The sequence below is a fragment of the Eubalaena glacialis genome, chromosome 10 (assembly GCF_028564815.1).
Source record: "Eubalaena glacialis isolate mEubGla1 chromosome 10, mEubGla1.1.hap2.+ XY, whole genome shotgun sequence".
NCBI lineage: Eukaryota > Metazoa > Chordata > Mammalia > Artiodactyla > Balaenidae > Eubalaena > Eubalaena glacialis.
Window position 1 is genome coordinate 66,627,945 of NC_083725.1, and position 18,935 is coordinate 66,646,879.

Here is an 18,935-nt window from a genome sequence, read left to right on the forward strand (position 1 = left end):
CAATTATGAATAAAGCTGCTATAAACATCTGTGTGCAGGTTTTTGTGTGGACAGAAATTTTCAGCTCATTTGGGTAAATACCAAGGAGTGCAATTGATGGATCATATAGTAAAAGTATGTTTAGTTTTGTAAGAAACTGTCAAACTCTCTTCCACAGTGGCTGTACCATTTTGCATTCCCACCAGCAATGAATGAGAGTTCCTGTTGCTCCACATCCTCACCATCATTTGGTGTTGTCAGCGTTTTGGATTTTGGATATTCAAATAGGTCTGTAGTGATATCTCATTGTTGTTTTAACTTGTAATTCCTTGATAACATATGATTTTCATGCAGTTGGTATATCTTCTTTGGTGAGTTGTCTGTTCAGGTATTTTGCACATTTAATAAATTGTGCAGTTTGTTTTCTTATTATTGAGTTTTAAGTGTTCTTTGTATATTTTGGATAATAGTCTTTTGTCGGATATGTCTTTTCAAATATTTTTTCCCAGAGATTGAAGTTTTAATTTTAATTGGACTGGACATTTTTTTTACCTTTTAGTTTTGAAACAAATTCAAACTTGCAGAAGAGTTGAACTTCCAAATATCCTTCACTCAGTTTCACCAGCTGTTAGCAGTTGTTAACATTTTGCTTTGTCATTTTCTATCTCTCTATGTACACATTTTCCCCAAAGTATTTGAGGATAAGTTGCATACATCATTACCCCAACTATTTCAACATTTTTTTCCTAGGAAAAAAGACATTCTTTTACATAACTACAGTACAGTTATCAAATTCAGGAAATTTAACATTGCTATAACACCGCTATCTAACCCTCAGGCCAGATTCAAATTTCACTAAATGCCCCAATAATGTCCTTTATAGCAATTTCCCCTCTGATCTAGGATGAAATCCAGAATCATGCATTCTATTTGGTTGCCATGTCTCGTTCATCTCCATTAGTCTGAAACAGTTAGTCTTTCATTGTGTTTCATGACATTGACATTTTGATGAGTCTGGGCCAATAATCTTATAGACTGGTTTTCAGTTTGGGTTTGTCTGATGTTTCCTCTGTCAGGTTCTGCCTTTTTGGCAGGAATACCACAGAGGTGATGTGTCTTTCTCAGGTCACCACATCAAGAGGCACTTCATACTCTACTGAGTATAGCTTTTAATGTGCATTAGGGGGAAAAAAAAAAACTGGAAAGAGAATATTCACCACAAACTAAGAGTAAGAGGAGGATTTCAGGTGATTTTTATTTTCTTCTTTGATTTATCCATATAATGGACTCATACCCAGCAAGCATTTAATCTACCTACCCACCACCTCCAAACTCTGCCCTTTCACCCATTTCAAACTAGACCTTGGTCTTTGATGCTCCAGGGAAACAGAGGTCACAGTAAAAAGGTCATTATACAAAGTAATCTTTGTCTTTTGAATTTCTAATATCCCAGGTCCTTCCACTTAAGGGATTATCCAAGGTCATTTTTATTGAATGCAATTTTCACCTTATAAGATCTAATGCCACTGTACGTTCAGATTTTCTTTATACAGTTAACTTACATTAGTCATGAGTGATAAGAAAAAAATGCTATTAAAAAAATGGTGAAAAATTACTCGCTTCCATGACATTTTGAACTGTGGACCAGAAAGCTCAGCAGGCTGAGGTGGGGACTGCTCATCCCTTTGCTGCCTCCCCAAGACTGACAGCTGTCACAGAGGGCACCGGGGGTGGGGTGATTTATATGTCACTGCCGACATCATGGAAATTGTCAGTGTGGCATCTTCAGAAGGAGGAGGAGCTTGGACGTAGGCACCTCAAAGGGGAAAATATCTCTAAATCAGTCATCAGGCCCACATTTGTTCCTCCTAAATGTCTTTCATCTTCTCTTCATCCTCAGGCCCCTGAGGGTTCAGGCTTTTGTCATCTCTCACCTGGGCTGTGGCCTCCCTGTCTTCAGTCTGTTCTGTAGCTCCGTTCCCAGAGCCCCACTGTTGTTCCCTCTCTTATCCATGGTTCTCCACCACCCCCACTGCATTCTCAATTAAATGCATTCCCAAACCCTGAAACCCTGACGCCCACCTCTCCCCACCCTCTGGTCCCACCCTGCCTCTGCGCCTTCCCGTGTCCCACACCCTAGCCCCCAGCCAATGGTGAGCTGCTCACTCATTCATGCCCTGCATTTTCCTGCCTCTGTGCCTTTGCTCATGACATTCTCCTCAACGGAATGCCTTCCTTTGGTAGCTCTGCCTGTCCAAAGGGGCCACACTTCAAGGGCAAGCATCAGAGTTACCTCTTTCAAGAAATCTCCAGGAAAACTTTGCTACTGTTTCCTGTGGACCAGGCTCTTTGCCGGGTCCTGAAGATACAGCAATGAGAATGACACAGGCCCCTCCTCCAAGGGGCTCACAGTCCAACAGGGAGTCAAGAAAGACAGACACATAAACAGAGGAACAAAGGGATTACAAAGGTTGGGACAAAAATATTGTTTATTTATAAATAAATACTAAATAATTTTAAAAAGAAGGTAAGGATAGGAACATGATATTTGTAGCAGAAAAATAAGTTCCCCTTTTAGGTGGTGTGTTAGTTTGCTAGGGCTGCTGGAACAAAGTACCACAAACTGGGTGGGTTAAAACAACAGAAATATATTGTCTCTCGGTTCTGGAGGCTGGAAGTTCAAGATCAAGGTGTTGGCAAGGCTGCGTGCCCTCTGAAGGCACTAGGGAAAGATCTGTTCCAGGGCCCTCTCCTGGCTTCCTGGTAGTTCCTTGGCTTGAGTGGCACAATTGCAGTCTTCACATGGAATTCTCACTATGTATGTGTCTCTGTGTCCAAATTTCCCCTTTATTAGGACACCAGTCATATTGGGTTAGGGGCCCATCCTACTCCATTATAATCTCATGTTAACAAAGTAACATCTGCATCGACCCTATTTCCAATTAAGGTCACATTCTGACATATTGAGGGTTAGGGCTTCAACTTATGAATCTGGCTTGGTGGGGGGACACAATTCTACCCATAACAGGTGAGTGGAGGCCAGAGCCCAAAGTGGAGGGATAAGCATGGAGGAATAGAACTAGAGGTGTCGGCTCAAGCTAAATTTGCCCATGTGATAAAGGTAGTTGGGTCAGAAGGGGGATTTGGGGGAAAGACAGAAACAGCTCATGGGGATTTAGAAAAATTTTATTGCTGTGTGGCATGCACTGCCAACTCTTCTGTGCTTCCACAAAAGCTACTTCTGCTCTGTACCCTGGAGTGGGGGAGGGGACTGCAGATGCGTTGGCACTGCCCATAGGAGGCCAGGGCTCCTGGTAACATAGGCTAAACCTACAGCATGGAGGAGATGGGGTGCTCATGGCTGAGGGAGCCGAGTAAGTAAGAGTTTAGGGCAGCATCTTCTTGAGGGAAAAAAGAAATAGACATAACCAGTTGTATTTGGCATCAGACTCTGCCATATGCATTCATTTCTGATGACACGTTTGATTCTCATAAACACCTTATATGGTAGAATTTATTGTCCCTATTTTATGGCTGACAACACGGCGGCTCAAGAGTGGTGTGGCCTGCTAGAGGACCCACAGCAGGTGCCAACCTAAGTGGGGTTTGAACCCAGGAAGTCTGACAGCAAAGTCCAGGCTCCTTCCAGAGTTGCTCAGGTGCACTCTGACCACAGGCTCCTCTTCAGCAACTTGGGGCACCTCCTGCACACTGAGCGCCAACAAGGCACCTGTACTGAACGATTAAAGAATGTTTCTGTGCAGTTGCCTCAGAAGCTGTTGTTACATCCCTTGGCTCACTTCTGATTACAGGCAAAGATCACCTCCCAAGGCCAGTGTCCTACCCCATGCTTGTGCTGTGAGTCTCCACAATGGCCGTAGTTTCTTCAACACCACCCGAGCTTGCTTGGGCAGATGACACAGCCAAGAGGTCTAAAGGCCCCTCACCCGATGGGGTGAGTGTCAGGATCAACTTCCAGCTCCCCATCCTGCAAGTGGACGATTCTGGGAGGTGTTCCGTAGGCTTCGCAAGGTCCTGGTGGAATGCAGTTCCGTTGCCCACTGTGCAGACAGATAGAACACACCCAGTGTGGGTTTTTCTTCCTTCCCTGTCGCACTCCCTCCACTCCCTTACTCTCGCTTCTCAGGATCACCTCCCTATAAACTACTTACACCAGAGCCTTGAGTCATACTCTGATTTTGGAGGAACTCAAACTGAGACAGCAGTGCTGGTGCTGGTGGGAATGAGGAGGAGCTCTTTCCAAGGGGCCCCCTCTGAAAGGGACTCGTGGCCATGCATGAAGAAGCCAGCAACAGCTAATGGATCATGGCCCATTGATAGGGTTTTGCTTTAGAGGCAAAGTTGGAGAGGGAGGCCTGGGTGTATCACACAGGTTAAAAGCCTGAGCTCCATTTAAGTGCGGAAGAGACACACTTAGATTCGTACTTCTGAAAGACTACTCTGGCTGCTGAGCGGAGGATGGATGGGAAGGAACAAGACTGGGGTCAGGGAGACAAGTCGGGAGGCCATTGTCATAACTGAGTACAGATGATGAGGCCCAGACTAGGGGAGGGGCGATGGCCTGGAGAGAAGATCACAGGGTCGAGAGTAGTTTAGCAAGTCGAACCGCTGGAAAACCCGGATAAGGACAGGGGCTGAGGGTAGAGAGAGATGGTCAGGGGTGACTCAAGGCTTCTGGTCCCTTTCCCTGATGGAGGGGACATGGGGAGAGGAATTGGGGGGGACATGTTGGGTGTTGGTGCTTGTGGGTTAGGAAGGTATCTGGAGCATGTGGAGGTCTGTGTGTGGCACTCAGGGGAGAGGTTGGGCTTGAAGCAGACGTGGGCATCATCCACCTAGTGGCCTCAGTGTGTCCCTTACTCTGGGTCTGTTCCTGCTGCCCAACCAAGAGGGGTCGCCTTGGGTGACCCCTAAGGGTCCTGCAGCTCAGCGGGAGGAGCCTCTGCTGCTTCTCCTCCCTCGTTCCCCCACCCCCAGCCGGAGGGTAGCGGCAGGCGGGCCTGGGTTCAGGCACCACCCCCAACTCGCGGGACGCTCTGCTTCTTCTAGGTGAGAGCCCGGGAGTTCCAGCCTGTCCCAGGAGGTAAGGGTCATGGAGGGACCGAGTTCCAGCCCTTGGAAACCCCTGTCTCATTGTTTCCACAACAGCACCAGCCCAGAAACAATGCAGGAGGCCCAGGGAGAGGCAGACCCTGCCCTGTCGCAGTTCTGTCTCAGGTGGGTGTGGATGGGGCCATGGGGGGCATCGCAGTGGAGAGGGGGAACAAGGCAGGAAGGTGGGAGAAGGGTCCAGCTCGGTCCCAGCCAGGATTCCAGCAGGAAATTGCACCACTCAAGGTGAGGCGCTGAAGAGAGATGACTGAAAGGATGGGCAGACTAAGGGAACCAACAGAGGGTGGGGAGCACCCAGACCAGCGACAGTGGGAAGCGGTTACCTTCCTGGGTGGCAGTGATGTTCCCAGAGCCGGTGGTGCCAGCACTGTGGGCACGCAGGGAGGAGCAGGGGAACCAGATGCTTTGACCTCTCTCTCCTCCCTCCCTGGCCACCTGCCATAGCCTCCCATTGGCCGAACCCAACAGAAAGGTGAAGCATCCACAGAAGTCAGCCTCCCGGGACACAGAGCAGGACAGAGGACAGATCTGGGGCATTTGGAGAACGACCAGCACAGTGTGGGTCCTGGGTGAAAGTGCCAGCTGCGCTGCTTTCCAGATGTTCAGGGAGGTTTTTCACCACTTCATTTTCCTCATCTGTAGAGTGACAACTGGCTAGGTGCCTGCCACATAGAGAGCACTCAATATTTCCCTCCCATTGTCCAGTCTCCCCCACAGATTTTATTCAGCAACAAGCACCCCTACCCCATGTGCACCTGGGCGCTCCCACTGTATCTCCAATCCTGTGACTCTCCACATTAGATTGGATGCTCTTTGAAGTACCTTGGTGTGCCAGGCTTGGACTCTGAAAGCCTGGCTCAAGGTCCTGGCTCCATTCCCTACCTTAAGTAAGTCCCTTTGCATGTCTGAATCTTGATTTTCTCACCTACTGAAAAAAGCCATCATAAACATTTCATCTTTATTATTTTTACTCACACCCTTCCCCATGTGCCCTGAGACATTCCGTCAGGAAAGAGCTGTTTGCACTAGTTCACACAAGCGTGTAAATGACTGACAACCAACTCAGAGCTCTTGCAAGGCCCTGGGAGGACAAATAGATGCATCAGTCATCAAGTTTATAGGGTGTACCTTATTCATATCTGCATCACTGGTACCTCGTACAATGTCTTACTCCTCACAGGCAGAGGGTAAATGTTTGCAGAATTGCTAAACTCTCGTCTGATGTACCTCTGTGTTCTGGATACCCAGATGGAACCTGGCAAATGCACATGCACATGTGCGTGTGATCAGTGCATGAAGGGATTACTGAATTCAGTGGGGCCCAAAGACCACGTCTGAGTGTGGGGTTCCCTGCTGGGGGCACCAGGATCTCCCCTTTCTGCATGCAAGAAGTCAACGCTTTGGCAACAGCTGCAGCCAGCTGGCACCAGGTCCCGGCAAGAGTCATTGTTTGGCCAAAACAGGAAGCCGCCAGAGGGGAAGTGTGGCCTCGCCTCAGTGAACCCCTGAAGAATGGCCCCCGAGAAACCTGGGGACGTGCTGGCGGGCACAGACCATATTGCAGCTGTGCCGTCGCCACCTCAGGCCAGGCACTGGACCTCACTTGACCTGTGGGACCTGGTGCAGGAGGACAGGGCTGGGAGCCAGGGGCCTGGGTTCTAGTCCTGTGTGACCTTGGGCTGGTTACTGCCCCTCTCTGGACAGATCTCCTTATCTATCAACTGATGGATTCAAACTATGCATTTCACCAAGTGGATCCATGTCTGGGTGTCTCATTGGTGGTCCCTCTGGCTCCCTGTTTCCTGATGTCTTTTAGTGAAGATGAGGCCCATGGAATGACCATTTTCCACCAGGAGATGGAAAACCTGATGGTTCAGAATTAGTAAAGCATCATGTCCTCATTTCATTTCACTCCCCCAACAATTATGCCAAGAGGAGAAGGTGGGGTTCACACTCCCATCTCACAGAGGAGGACACAGAAGCTCGAAGTCAAGATTCAAACCCACACCCCTGGCCTCGGATCCCTAAGCTCTTGGGAAGCCTCACACCGTGAGCGAGCGCGTGCCTGCTCAGGCTGGAGAGGGAGGTGCGCGTCCACACTGCAAGGTGGGTTCTGAGACAGAGCCGCTGGGGGCAGGCACTGTGGAAGCCCAGAGGACCTTGACTCGAGGCTGGCAGCTGGAGGTCTGCTCTGTGTTTGCTATGTGTTTATTTTTCTCAATTCAGGCTCTGCCACTTACCCACTGTGTGGCCCAAGCAAGCCACTCCACCTTCTATGTCTCGGGGACCTCAGTGGTCACCTCGAGAGGACACCCATCCTGCTGACCCCCAGGCTGGGTGGGGATTGGATGAGCTGATGGAGAACAGAGGTTTATCATCCTGTAGACGTGTTAGTTGCCCATCCAGCAACTCCTCCCCAATCTCTTCCTTATAGGACCGCAATTCTGCTCATTCTCTCAACCCCCAGGTTTAACATTAGATCTCAATTAATCTAAGCCAATCAGCACATGCCATTCCCTGAGAAACCGTTATTGATTGGAAACATGACCCAAGTTGTCCTATTCAAACCAAAGAAAAGGACTTTAGTTCAGGGTTGGGAGAGAAGTCCTCTGTTGCACTTTCCTGCGGGACATTCACACAGAAACGTGTAGCCTCTGTTGTCACTGGCAGCTGTCATGGGGCCACAAAGGGAGCCAGCCAAGGACAAGAGGGAAATAGAAAACCCTGTGTTCCTGATGGTACCAGGAGCTGCTGCTGGAGCAGAGCCACCCTCTCTGGGCTTGCAGCGTGAGAGCTGATACATTTCCTTGCTATATTTAGAAGCTCTGGAGGCAGGGTTTTCTCTTACCTGCAGCCAGAGGCGTCTTCAGTGACCCTCGTCATCGTGCAGGTTCTGATGCACGGAAGGGGAATGAGCCGCCCTCCCGTGTTGGCTCGCTCTGTTATTCAGGCCCCAGGACAGTTGCGAAACCTCTGGGCACCCAGCCGGAGTGGATGACTTGTTCACAGCTTTTTGGAAACTCTGCATTCTTTCCTCTCTCTTCCTCGAGCCAGAGACAATTCCTCCCTCCCTGCAGCTGGCCTCTGGCTTCGGCCCAGCCGCCCCACTGACATTCAGCCTACGAAATTGATGGGGCGGAGAGACAGAGAGCCTGGACCCCAAGACCCCAGCCCCGGCTGCCCTTTCTGCTCAGCCTCTGACTTTTTCCCTCCTCTCTCCTCCAGGGACCTCGGCTACTTTGCAGCCTTAGGATCAAAGAGTTTTCAGAACATAAGATCCCCTGGAGATGACGTGTTACAACCTCCTTGGTGTACAAAAATGGAAATTGGGGCCCAGATATAGGCAAGAGACTTGCTCTGGATCACAAGGATCTGGGGCTGGAACCTAGGTACCTCGACTCCCAGTCCAGCACTCTTTCCCATAGGCTACAGGAAGGTCATAAATTGATATAACGTTTTCTTTTTTGAGTATCGACTATATACCTGGCGTTTCTTATCTTGGCCCTCCTTTTCTGTCCCTATGGCCACTGCTCTGATTTGGGCTTCATGGTCTCTTGCCTGGGTATTGGTCTCACTTTAACTGTCTGTCCAGTTCCCATCCACAGTTCTGCCCTCCACACAGCAGCCAGAGGGATCGTCCTTTACACAGACCTGATCCTCATCCCCCTGCTTCACTGCATAGGACATGATCCAGGATCTGTAACCTGGCTTACAGGGCCCCTCAGGATTGGTCACTGCCCAACCTCATCTGTCAGGTAAGACCTATAATCCCTACTACTAAACTCAATTGATGCCTCCTCCAGGCAGCTTTCCCAGATCCCTCTGTAGTGAACAGTGCTGTATTAGAGTCTATCACGGAGCCCTTCTCAGGGTGGGAAGGTATGACCCCAGATGTCTGCTCCCTGGATGGTGAGTCCTTCCAAAGCAGAGACCACGTCTGCTCAGCGTCCCTACCTGCTTGCACTTTCCACCAGACTTGACCTTGCCTGCCCTGCACTCTCCATCAGGCTTGACCTTGCCAGTGTGTGGTTTCCTCTTATTGGTTAAAGTTATCTGTCAATAGCTCTGGGAAGGCAAGGAGCTCAAGGGCGAATGGCAGGAGATTCTGATTCCTCATCCTGAGTGGGCTCCATCCCTCCCAGCCTGGCCCATCCTCTGATCTGACTTGGGTGTGAGTGTGTCCCTGCTTCAGAGCACAGACACTAGACACTAGCCTGGGGCTATAGGAAGTCACAGGGGCAAAACTTAGCAAAGACTGTCCTCTGAGCACAGCCAAGAAAAGCCTTGGACTTGGAACTCAGTGTTGGGATTCTAGGAGCTCCACTTCCAGGAATCAAATCCTAAGGGGGAAAAATTCAGAATGTGAAAAAAATGATGAACATGGAAGAATTTATTTATAATAGCAAAAATCTGGAAACTATCTAGAAGTCTAGCAATAATAGAAAGTTTAAATATATTAACATATACTCGGAGAGTGAAATATTGTACAGCCATTAAAATTATGTTTGCAAAGAGTCGTTACTAACATGGAAAAGTGTTAAGTGAAAAAGAACAGAATACAAAACCATATATGTAGTGTGATCATAAATGGAAAAAATGCATAAAGGCTGGGAGGAAATAGACTGAAATGCTAAAAATGGTTGACTTGGGGTAGAAAGATTAAAATTTTTCCTTGGCTTATACTTTCTTGTGCTTTCCAAACTTTCTACTATAAACTCATATTCATTTTATAGTCAGAAAACTTATACTATAAACTTCTATTCATTTTATAGACAGAAAAAATAAATTAGACAAGGGAAAAAAAAGAGATCAATTCCAGTTCCGATTCTGGTGATAATTGGACATGTGACTTTGTGCAAGTCAACCACCCTCTTCAAGACTTTTCTTCATGTGTTTGTTCACCTGTTCCTTCCTTCTTTCATTCTAGGAATCTCTCCAAAGGACCTCATCTGTGCCAGGGACACAAATGTCACTAGGGACCCAAAAGTGAATCAGAACGTAGACATATGAAAAGATATTTAACCTTGTTCATAATCAGAGAAATACCAATTAAAACTAAGCCAAGATGCCATATCTCATTTATCAGATTGACAAACCTCAAAAGTTTGACAATATACTCTGTTGGCAAGACTGTGGGAAAAGAGGCTTTCTCATACGTGGTGTGGAAGCAATACAAAATGGTGCAAGCCCTATAGGGAGGGAATTTGGTAATTTCTAGAAAAATTACATATGTGTTTATTCTTTGACCTAGCAACCCCACTTCTAGGAAACTATCCCAAAGATAAACTGGCAAAAATAAGACAAGATGCATGCATAAAGCTATTGATGGAAGAAGCACCATTTGTAATAGAAACTACTAAGATGTGCACAAATAGAGATTAGTTGGCCACACAGTATATGGCTCTGCAGCTAGAAAAGGGAATGAAGAGGGTCTCTAGATGCTGTGATGACATAATCTCCAAGGTACAATCTTAAGTAAAAAAGCAAAGTGGAATAAATTGTATATAGTGCATTATCACTTATCAAAGAAAGTGAAGGGAAAACACACATATTTTCTTTAATTTAAGAAAATCAGTTAAAATATAAAAAATAAAAAATTTAAACTGTTGTCTATTGGAGGAGGAAGGAAATAGGGTAAAGGAAGTGGCGGTAGAAGCTAGACTTCTCTGAAGATACCTCGTTTTGCAGATTACCTTTGGAACCAGATAAATGCTTTACACAAAAATAAAACAAAATTAAATCAAAACAAAAGTCAAAATCAATCCCCCCCAAATCAAAAGCAAAATGAAATTAATGAATCTGTGTTTTGAGTTGATGGCTTCTCCATGCACAGTTGAAATAGTTCAAGTGATTTAGAAATGTGGTGATTTGACTGCACATCACTAGTAGGATATATGTTCTAAGGACAAAAGAACTGCAAACAAATCATAAGGTGTTTTCAGTCATCAGATTGTTTGTAAAAGTAATGACATTGCTACTCTGACATTTTTATAATATATAGAGAAAGTAGGAAACAGTGAATCAGTAATCATGTTAATGTTCGTAGGAAGCAAGATTTTCAGCATTAGTGAAAAGAGACAATAATGTAAAATCAAAGAATTTAAGTAAAAGTCTTATAGTCTTAGGTTTTATTTAAAATATCAATATGAACTCTTGGTGTGAATTTTCTTAAGAAAAAAAGTATTTCCCAGCTCTGCACCCTGGAATAACCTAAACATAATGACCAGCCAAATAGCATTGCACCCCTAACATCCAGATTTGTGGTCTCTAAATACTACTTCTCACTTAAAGAACCAAAACTTCTTGGATAAATAGCTGACTCCAGATCTGGGCAGAAAATGTACAAGACAAACCTGGACATCTTGTCATACCAGAAAGTCAGGAAGCTACTAAACACTACTTAGGATCTGTTCAAAAGGACTCAGAAGCCAATTAAAGAGATCCCCACTGGCCAAAGTTGGGACGATTTGAGTGATAACAAGGATAATAACTGTAACAGATTAAAACATATCAAATACATTAAAACTATGATATAATAATGATACAAAAAAACACCAAAACCAAAACAAGCAAAACCCAGTTGGTCACCTTTAGAGAATATTAGGGAATCAACTCATTATTCTGAAAACTGATAAATAAGAGGAAAGCATCAAGCATTTATCCTGCCTTTCCTAAGTATATGGTACCTCAGAGAAACCAGAGTTGATGAGAGAAGTTTCTTTCATAGAAGTATTCCAGCTAATAAATGAAGAAGAAAGTAAAATTAAAATATCATTGTTTTGCAAATCTCTAACAAAATAGTGGATCTAGGCAATGAACATCAAAGTCTTTTAGCAGCGCAGAAAGACAGACAATGAAATACTATGTGCCTTTTGAGGAAAGGACAGTAGTCTCTCCACTTATGCATGGTTTCACTTTCCACAGCTTCAGTTACCTGCTGTCAAATATATTAAATGGAAAGTTCCAGAAATAAACAATTCATAAGTTTTAAATTGTGCACCGTTCCAAGTAGCATGATGAAATCATCCCTCTCCATTTTGCCCGGGATGTGAATCATCCAGCCCATTTGTCACTTAGCAGCCGTCTGTGTTATCAGACCGACTGTCACGAGTATCACAGTACTTGTGTCCAACTAATTCTTACTTTACTTAATAATGGCCCCAAAGCTCAAGAGTAGTGATGCTGGCAATTTGGATATTCAGTTTCTGTGCCTAATTTATAAATCAAACTTTATCATAGGTATGTATGCATTGGAAGAAACATAGTGTACCTAGGGTTCAGTACTATCCAAGGTTTCAGGCATCCACCGGGGGTCTTGGAACTTACCGCTGTGGATAAAGGGGGACTACTGTACACACACCTCCTATAAAGTATTCTTGCCAAAACTTTGAATCTGAATTTAATTGTCTTTAGGTCTAACTGACAATTTATAGAAAAGTCAGGGGACTGAAGAATATGTTAAACAACACTGGGGGATGTAGTAGGAAAAGTACAGAATGTGGAAAACGACAGGGGACAAACAACCTGGTTTATTCCACAAATAAACAGGAGAAAAATAAGAGAAGGGGGAGAAATCTACAGATTGAAAGAGACATAAGCGACCCAACAAACAAGTGAAATGTGTGGACCTTTTTGGATCCTGATCTTGAACAAACCAACTTTAAAAGACCATTTATGAGACAATTGGGAAATTTTAAACATGACTGGATATTTGATGATAATGTTAAAATATTATGAAAATAGACATATGATAATGGTATTCTGGTCATGCCTTTATGGTTTAGAAATACATACTGCAATATTTATAGATAAAGTGATTTGATATTTTGGATTTGCTCCAAATAATCCAGTGGGGGAGGTGTTGGGGGATAGAAATGAAACAAGAGTGGCCTTGTACGCAGGGTTCTTTGTACTATTCTATTTTTGTGCATGCTTGAAATTTTCCACAATAAAATGTCTTTGCTTCCCTTAAGGAGGTAGGGAGGAGGACTCAGACACATCAACCAAGGAGATCGGTTTCCTCTGAGGCAATGATGGGAGCAGATCCTGGAGTGCTGCACCTCCCTCAGGAGTGAACAAGCAGGAATGTGCATGTAGGTGGCGGAGTTCCCGTAGAGGCAAGAGCATGAGCAAGTGCAAGAAGCTTCCGTAATCTGGGGAGGGCAAGTAATCTCTGCACTGAGGGAGCAAAGGGGCATGTCAGGAGAGTGGCTAAGAGGAAGATGGGGACAGTCATGGAGAGCCTTGAATGCCGGGCCAGGAAGCCCCGGGAGTGTTTAAGCTGGGGAGTAACATCGTGGGCTGTGTTTTAGCCATGTCACCCAAGCAACTGGACAGATTGGAGGAAGAGGCCTGAATAAGTGTGGGGAGACCCGAGCAGAGGCTGGGCAGGGGTCCTACACAGAGCCCAGGAGGCCTGAGCTGGGGCGTGGCCTGGGGACAGATTGGAGGAGCTGCATAGCGCAGTGAGGAGGTGCTTGAGCAGGCTTGGGCAGCTTGGTGGATGTTCGTGCCATTATTAAAATGGGGTGGTGGAGGGACTTCCCTGGTGGCGCAGTGGTTAAGAATCCGCCTGCCAATGCAGGAGACACGGGTTCGAGCCCTTGTCCAGAAAGATCGCACATGCTGCGGAGCAACTAAGCCTGTGTGCCACAACTACTGAAGCCCGCGTGCCTAGACCCCGTGCTCCACAACAAGAGAAGCCACCGCAATGAGAAGCCCACGCACCGCAATGAAGAGTAGCTCCCGCTCGCCGTAACTAGAGAAAGCCCACGCGCAGCAACGAAGACCCAACGCAGCCAAAAATAAATAAATAAATTAATTAATTTAAAAAAAATGGGATGGTGGAGGGAGCAGGTTAGTTGCCTCATTCTAGAGCCCTGGCTGGGAGGCAGGGGCTGGTTCCTGGCCCTAGCTCTGCTGTCCGGCTGTGGACCCCAGGGCGTATCTCTGCCCCTTTCTGGCCCAGGGGTCTCCATCTCTGAAGCCTCAGATCAGGGGTTCTCCAAATCCACCCAGCCCAAGTGTGCATCCTTCTTGCCTGCAAAGAGATCACGAGTTCTCATCTGGCCTCGCTGAAAATCCAGTTGTGTGATGTCAATGGCATTTCCCTTCAGAAAAAGGAAATGAGGTTAGCAAGCGTGTTACCAGGAAAGGAAAGTTAGTTGGGCCCCGCCTTCTGCAGCCCGTGCTCCCCACCTCCCCACCCCGAGCACGCTAGGCCCCTCTGCCTGAAGCTGGAGACAGGACCCAGAAATGTCACACTTCAGACAGAGGCACCAATACTACATGGGTGAGTGTTGACTATTACAACTTTGACTTCCAAGCAGAGTGGGGTCACCCCCAGCAGAATCAGCATCCTCTCTGGTGGCCGCAGCCGAAATCCCGGCCACACTGGGAGATGGAGGCCACAGGAAGCTCCAGGGTCTCATCAAATGTCAGCAGGGCCCTAACAGTGAGCTCTTTGTACGTGAGGCGGTAGAGGCCCAGAGAGGAGTAGGGACACGGTCAAGATCACAGAGCAAATCAGACGAGAATCCAGGTATAGGTCACATGGCACCTGGCAGGTCAGGTGGTCCCAGAAAGCCTGTCATGCTGCAGAACTGGATGTCCCCAGAAAGTCCTTCTCCAGTTACAAATATTAAGTGCTTTCTTTAAGCTATACCACCCCTGACCCTAAGCTTTTGACCATCTGAACATTCTTTAAAATGTTGTTATATGGGCTTCCCTGGTGGTGCAGTGGTTAAGAATCCGCCTTCCGATGCAGGGGACATTGGGTTCAAGCCCTGGTCCGGGAAGATCCCACATGCTGCAGAGCAACTAAGCCCGTGTGCCACAACTACTGAGCCCACGCGCCACAACTACTGAAGCCCACGCACCTAGAGCCCGTGCTCCACAATAAGAGAAGCCACTGCAATGAGAAGCCCACGCACCGCAACGAAGAGTAGCCCCTGCTCTCTGTAACTAGAGAAAAGCCCCCATGCAGCAATGAAGACCCAACGTAGCCAAAAATTAAAAAATAATAAATAATAAAAACATTTACTAGAAAGTATGTTTAAAAATAAATAAATAAAATAAAATAAAATACTGTTATGAAGACAAGATGAAAACAAATTCCAATCCATTCAATAAAATTGCTGTATACTTTTAAACTGAAAAAAAAAAAAAACCCTGAAATTAACAAACATAAATTGGTATGTTCAGCAAATCAGTCTTTTGAAAGATTGATCCCTTGGCAAATAGATCGTCAAGTGAATACACTTCAAGGGACTTGATCTTGAGCCTCCCATTGATCACACCCATCACCCCACCTCCTGACTGTGAGCCCCGTAGGCAGGGCCCAGGTCCAGCTGCTTTCTCTGCCCTTAACCCCCGGCCCAGCGCCCGGCACAGAGTGGGGGCAGGTGTCGGTGAGTTAATTGCTGAGTTAACTAAGGATATGGAGTTCTGATGTTGGACCGGAACGTCCTCAAGGGTTGAGGGGCTCATGGGAGGAGGATTAGTGATGGTGGCCCTGGTCACCCCCAACACAGTGAGGTAACAGGGTGGAAAAAACCCTCACTTTTGCTCTCTGCAAAGGTCAACTTGGGTCATACTTTCCACTGTGCCCCCTGCACGGAGGGCATCTGGTTCACCCTCCCACACACCCAGGGCCTGGGGGTTTTCAGGTGAGGTGGAACTAGGTGCTTGTATCTCTGTACCTTTGCAGAATCGCTCAGCAGCAAGGGAGCCAGAAAAGTCAGTGTGTACACTGGTGTGTAGTGCTGCTGAGCTTGTGTGTGTGCGTGCAAGGGTAGGTGTTTGTGTTTGCACATGCACGTGTGGACGGCTGTGATGTGTGGTTTTGCTCTGTATACACAGATGCTCATATACCTGAGTTTATTGTTACTGTGTATGAATAAGTGTCAATGAAATGTATATGCACACCCAGGTTTGTATGGGACTGCGGGTGTTTGTGTGAGCATCCATTTGTATACAAGCTTTCACAGTGTGAGTATACTGAGTCTAGGTACCTGTCTATCCATGGAAGTGTATGACGATTGGGTGTGTGTGAATACGCATCTGTTTGTGCATATTTGTGCTTTTTGCATAAATACATGTTTGTGCGTTTCTGTTAATCCATATGAGTGTATGAGATGTGCGTGTGGGTTTTGGGTAAGGTTTGTGTATACTCTGTAGGTGCATCTTAACGTAAGAATATGGATAGGCGTGCGTGTGTGCATATGCGTGCCTGTGGGAATAAGTGTTTTTTGTGTGCCTGTGTGAACATGTGTGTGCAGATCTACAAATGTGTGTGCATAAGTGAATTTGTGCATGAAGCAGGCTTGTGTGATCTGTGTGGTGCGTATGAGTACATATGATTGCAGGTATGTGCACACACGAACATAGCCTGTTGCTCTTTCTTTTCCTCCTGGGAAATACAGAGCTTCTGAGCCCTAACCATGGCTGGTGACTCTTCCAGGACCTGAAAAGTGACATCGTCAGAGGTCCCATGTGAGTGAAGAAGGGGCGTGGGCCTGAGGCTTGGGCTCCTCTGAGAACTGGGTGGCGGCCCCCAGGGCCACAGCTGTGGGCCAGGCAGGCGATAGGGGTTGGGACACCTGGGGCCTCAGCCCTCACTCTGAGCCCTGGGGAGTGTCACTGCCACCTCCCGTTTTCAGATCACCCCTCAGTGGCTTTCAAAGCCTTTTATTGGGTAGTAGAGGCAAAATAAAATCTTACAAGGATCCCCACCCATGGAAAACAGATGAGTAAATGGGAATGCTGTGGCTGAAGGCTGAGGCTGGGGAGGGGTCTCCATGGAACTGAGCCTAGGCTGTCTCTGGGCCTGTTGGTTTACAGTTTAGAGTCCAGTTTACAGTTTAAAAAACACACCCATATCCATAATCTCAGCTAATCCTCGTGAACTTCTTCCAGCTGTTTGGGGAGGCTGGGAGCAGAGCGATGAAAAGCCCTTGTTCCCCTCCTGTCCCTCTTCTATCTGAGCAACTTCTGTGCCCCCAGCCCCCTCACAGCGAGAATCATGTGAGATCCACATTTGGCACCCGGTAAGCAGCACCAAAATTGTGCTTGTGATATCCTCATTTTACAGATGAGGAAACTGAGACCTGGAGAGACTCTTTGTCCAAAGTCAGCCTGGAGATGCTGGGAAGGACTGAGGTCCATCCTGACCTCAGATGCCCCCCCTCTGTCATCAGAAGTGTTTTCCTGTTCTTCTGGGCTTGGCCAGGCAGTGGTAAACCCCACATGTGGTTCTGTGGTTGCCCACACAGGCCTAAAAATAGCCAACAGGAGCCCGGGGCTCCCCCTTGGTGAATGGCAGAAGGCTTATTCCCCAGACAGCTTGGCTCTGCCCACAGATGAGCAGGTCCAGTCGAGGGAGAGCTGGGTGGTCTGGGTACCACGCATGATGTGTCAGAGGGTGTGCCAAGCTTGTAACAGAGATTATTTTATTTCATTGGTTTGTTTTTTTAAAGTCTGAGATGTCCCATTGGACAGATATGAAAATTGAGCCTCAGAGGGATGAAGCAATCCACCCAAGGTCAGGGAGCTTCGATGAGAACCCGAGTTGCTCTGATCCAAGGCCCATGTTCTTAATCCCTCACCCTATCACCACTTCCTTATCTTGAACCTGGGGACAGCTGGTGCAGGGCAAGAGCAGGACCTTTTGAGCCACACAGACCCGGCTTCAGATCCCAGCCTCGCTGATGCCTCCCTGTGGCCTTGGTAAGTCTTCACCTCTCTCGGCCTCAGTCTCCTCACCCACAGAATGGGGGGCTGCATGGCCCGTTACGTAGGATCATGGTTCAGATGGAATGTAATAGGCATGGAAGTGCCTGGGGTAGGACCTGGCATGCAGAAAGTGCCCAGGAAACGGCCATTCACTGTCTCTCCCCCCTCCCACCACCGAGGACCAAGTTTCCAAAGTTGGGGTGAGAGGGGCACTGTCCACTGAGCCTCTGGAAGTGCCTTGCCAGGTTGGGAAGTGAGACTACTGATGAGAGGTCGGAAGAGAAGGTCCCTGTGAAGGGTTTATTTTCCAAAAATGGCCTCAGGAATATTTTCAGATCCACATACTGAAAACTTGCCGTTCTCCAACAAGAAATGGAGTCCATTGTCCTTCCCCTTGAAATTAAGCAGAACTCTGTGACTGTATCAGAGAATGTGGCAGACGTGACATTACATAAGTTCCCAGGCCAAAATCTGTAAAGGTAGTTCAGCTTCCACCTGTCTCTCTGAACATCTCTGTGTCTCTGTGTTTCTCTCTCTCTCTCTCTGGAATCCAGCAACCATATTGTGAGGAAGCCCAAGCCACATGGGGAGACCACTACTGGTGCTCTGGCTAACAGCCCCAGTTAAGGTCTTGGCCAATGGCCAGCTTCAACCACTGGACTTAGGCATGAATGACTCTTCAAATGATTCCAGCTCCAGACTGCAATCCCAGGTAATGCCAAGTGGAGCAGAGATGAACTATCCCCTCTGAGCCCTGCCCAAATGCAGATTTTAGAACAAAATAAATGTCACCGTTTCAAGCACTAAGTTTTGAGTACACAGCATTAGGTAACAGGAACAGCCCTCCTCCTTCCCCTGCAGCCCTCTGAGTCACCCCAGCCAGACACAGGTAAGCTCCTCCCTGTGTCCCACTCCCACTCAAGCAGGCATAACTTGGAGTCTGTCCTCTGCCCACTGCTGAGCCCTCCAAGCCGAGCTGGACAGCCCTGGCTCAAAGCCCAGCTCTGTCGCTTCCAGTTGTGTGCCCTTGAGCAGGTCACCAACCATCTAAGACGCTCCGTTTTCTGTGTCAATGGGAATCAGGATAGCGC

At 47.2% G+C, this 18,935-nt stretch overlaps 1 long non-coding RNA gene across 1 annotated transcript; it reads left to right on the top strand.

The window, feature by feature from the left end:
• Nucleotides 1-14,310: 14,310 nt before the first annotated feature.
• On the top strand, nt 14,311-18,573 carry LOC133099273 (uncharacterized). The gene is made up of 4 exons (XR_009702313.1): nt 14,311-14,404; nt 16,536-16,605; nt 17,589-17,838; nt 18,399-18,573. It is a non-coding gene; the product is annotated as an uncharacterized LOC133099273 (long non-coding RNA).
• Nucleotides 18,574-18,935: the final 362 nt, after the last annotated feature.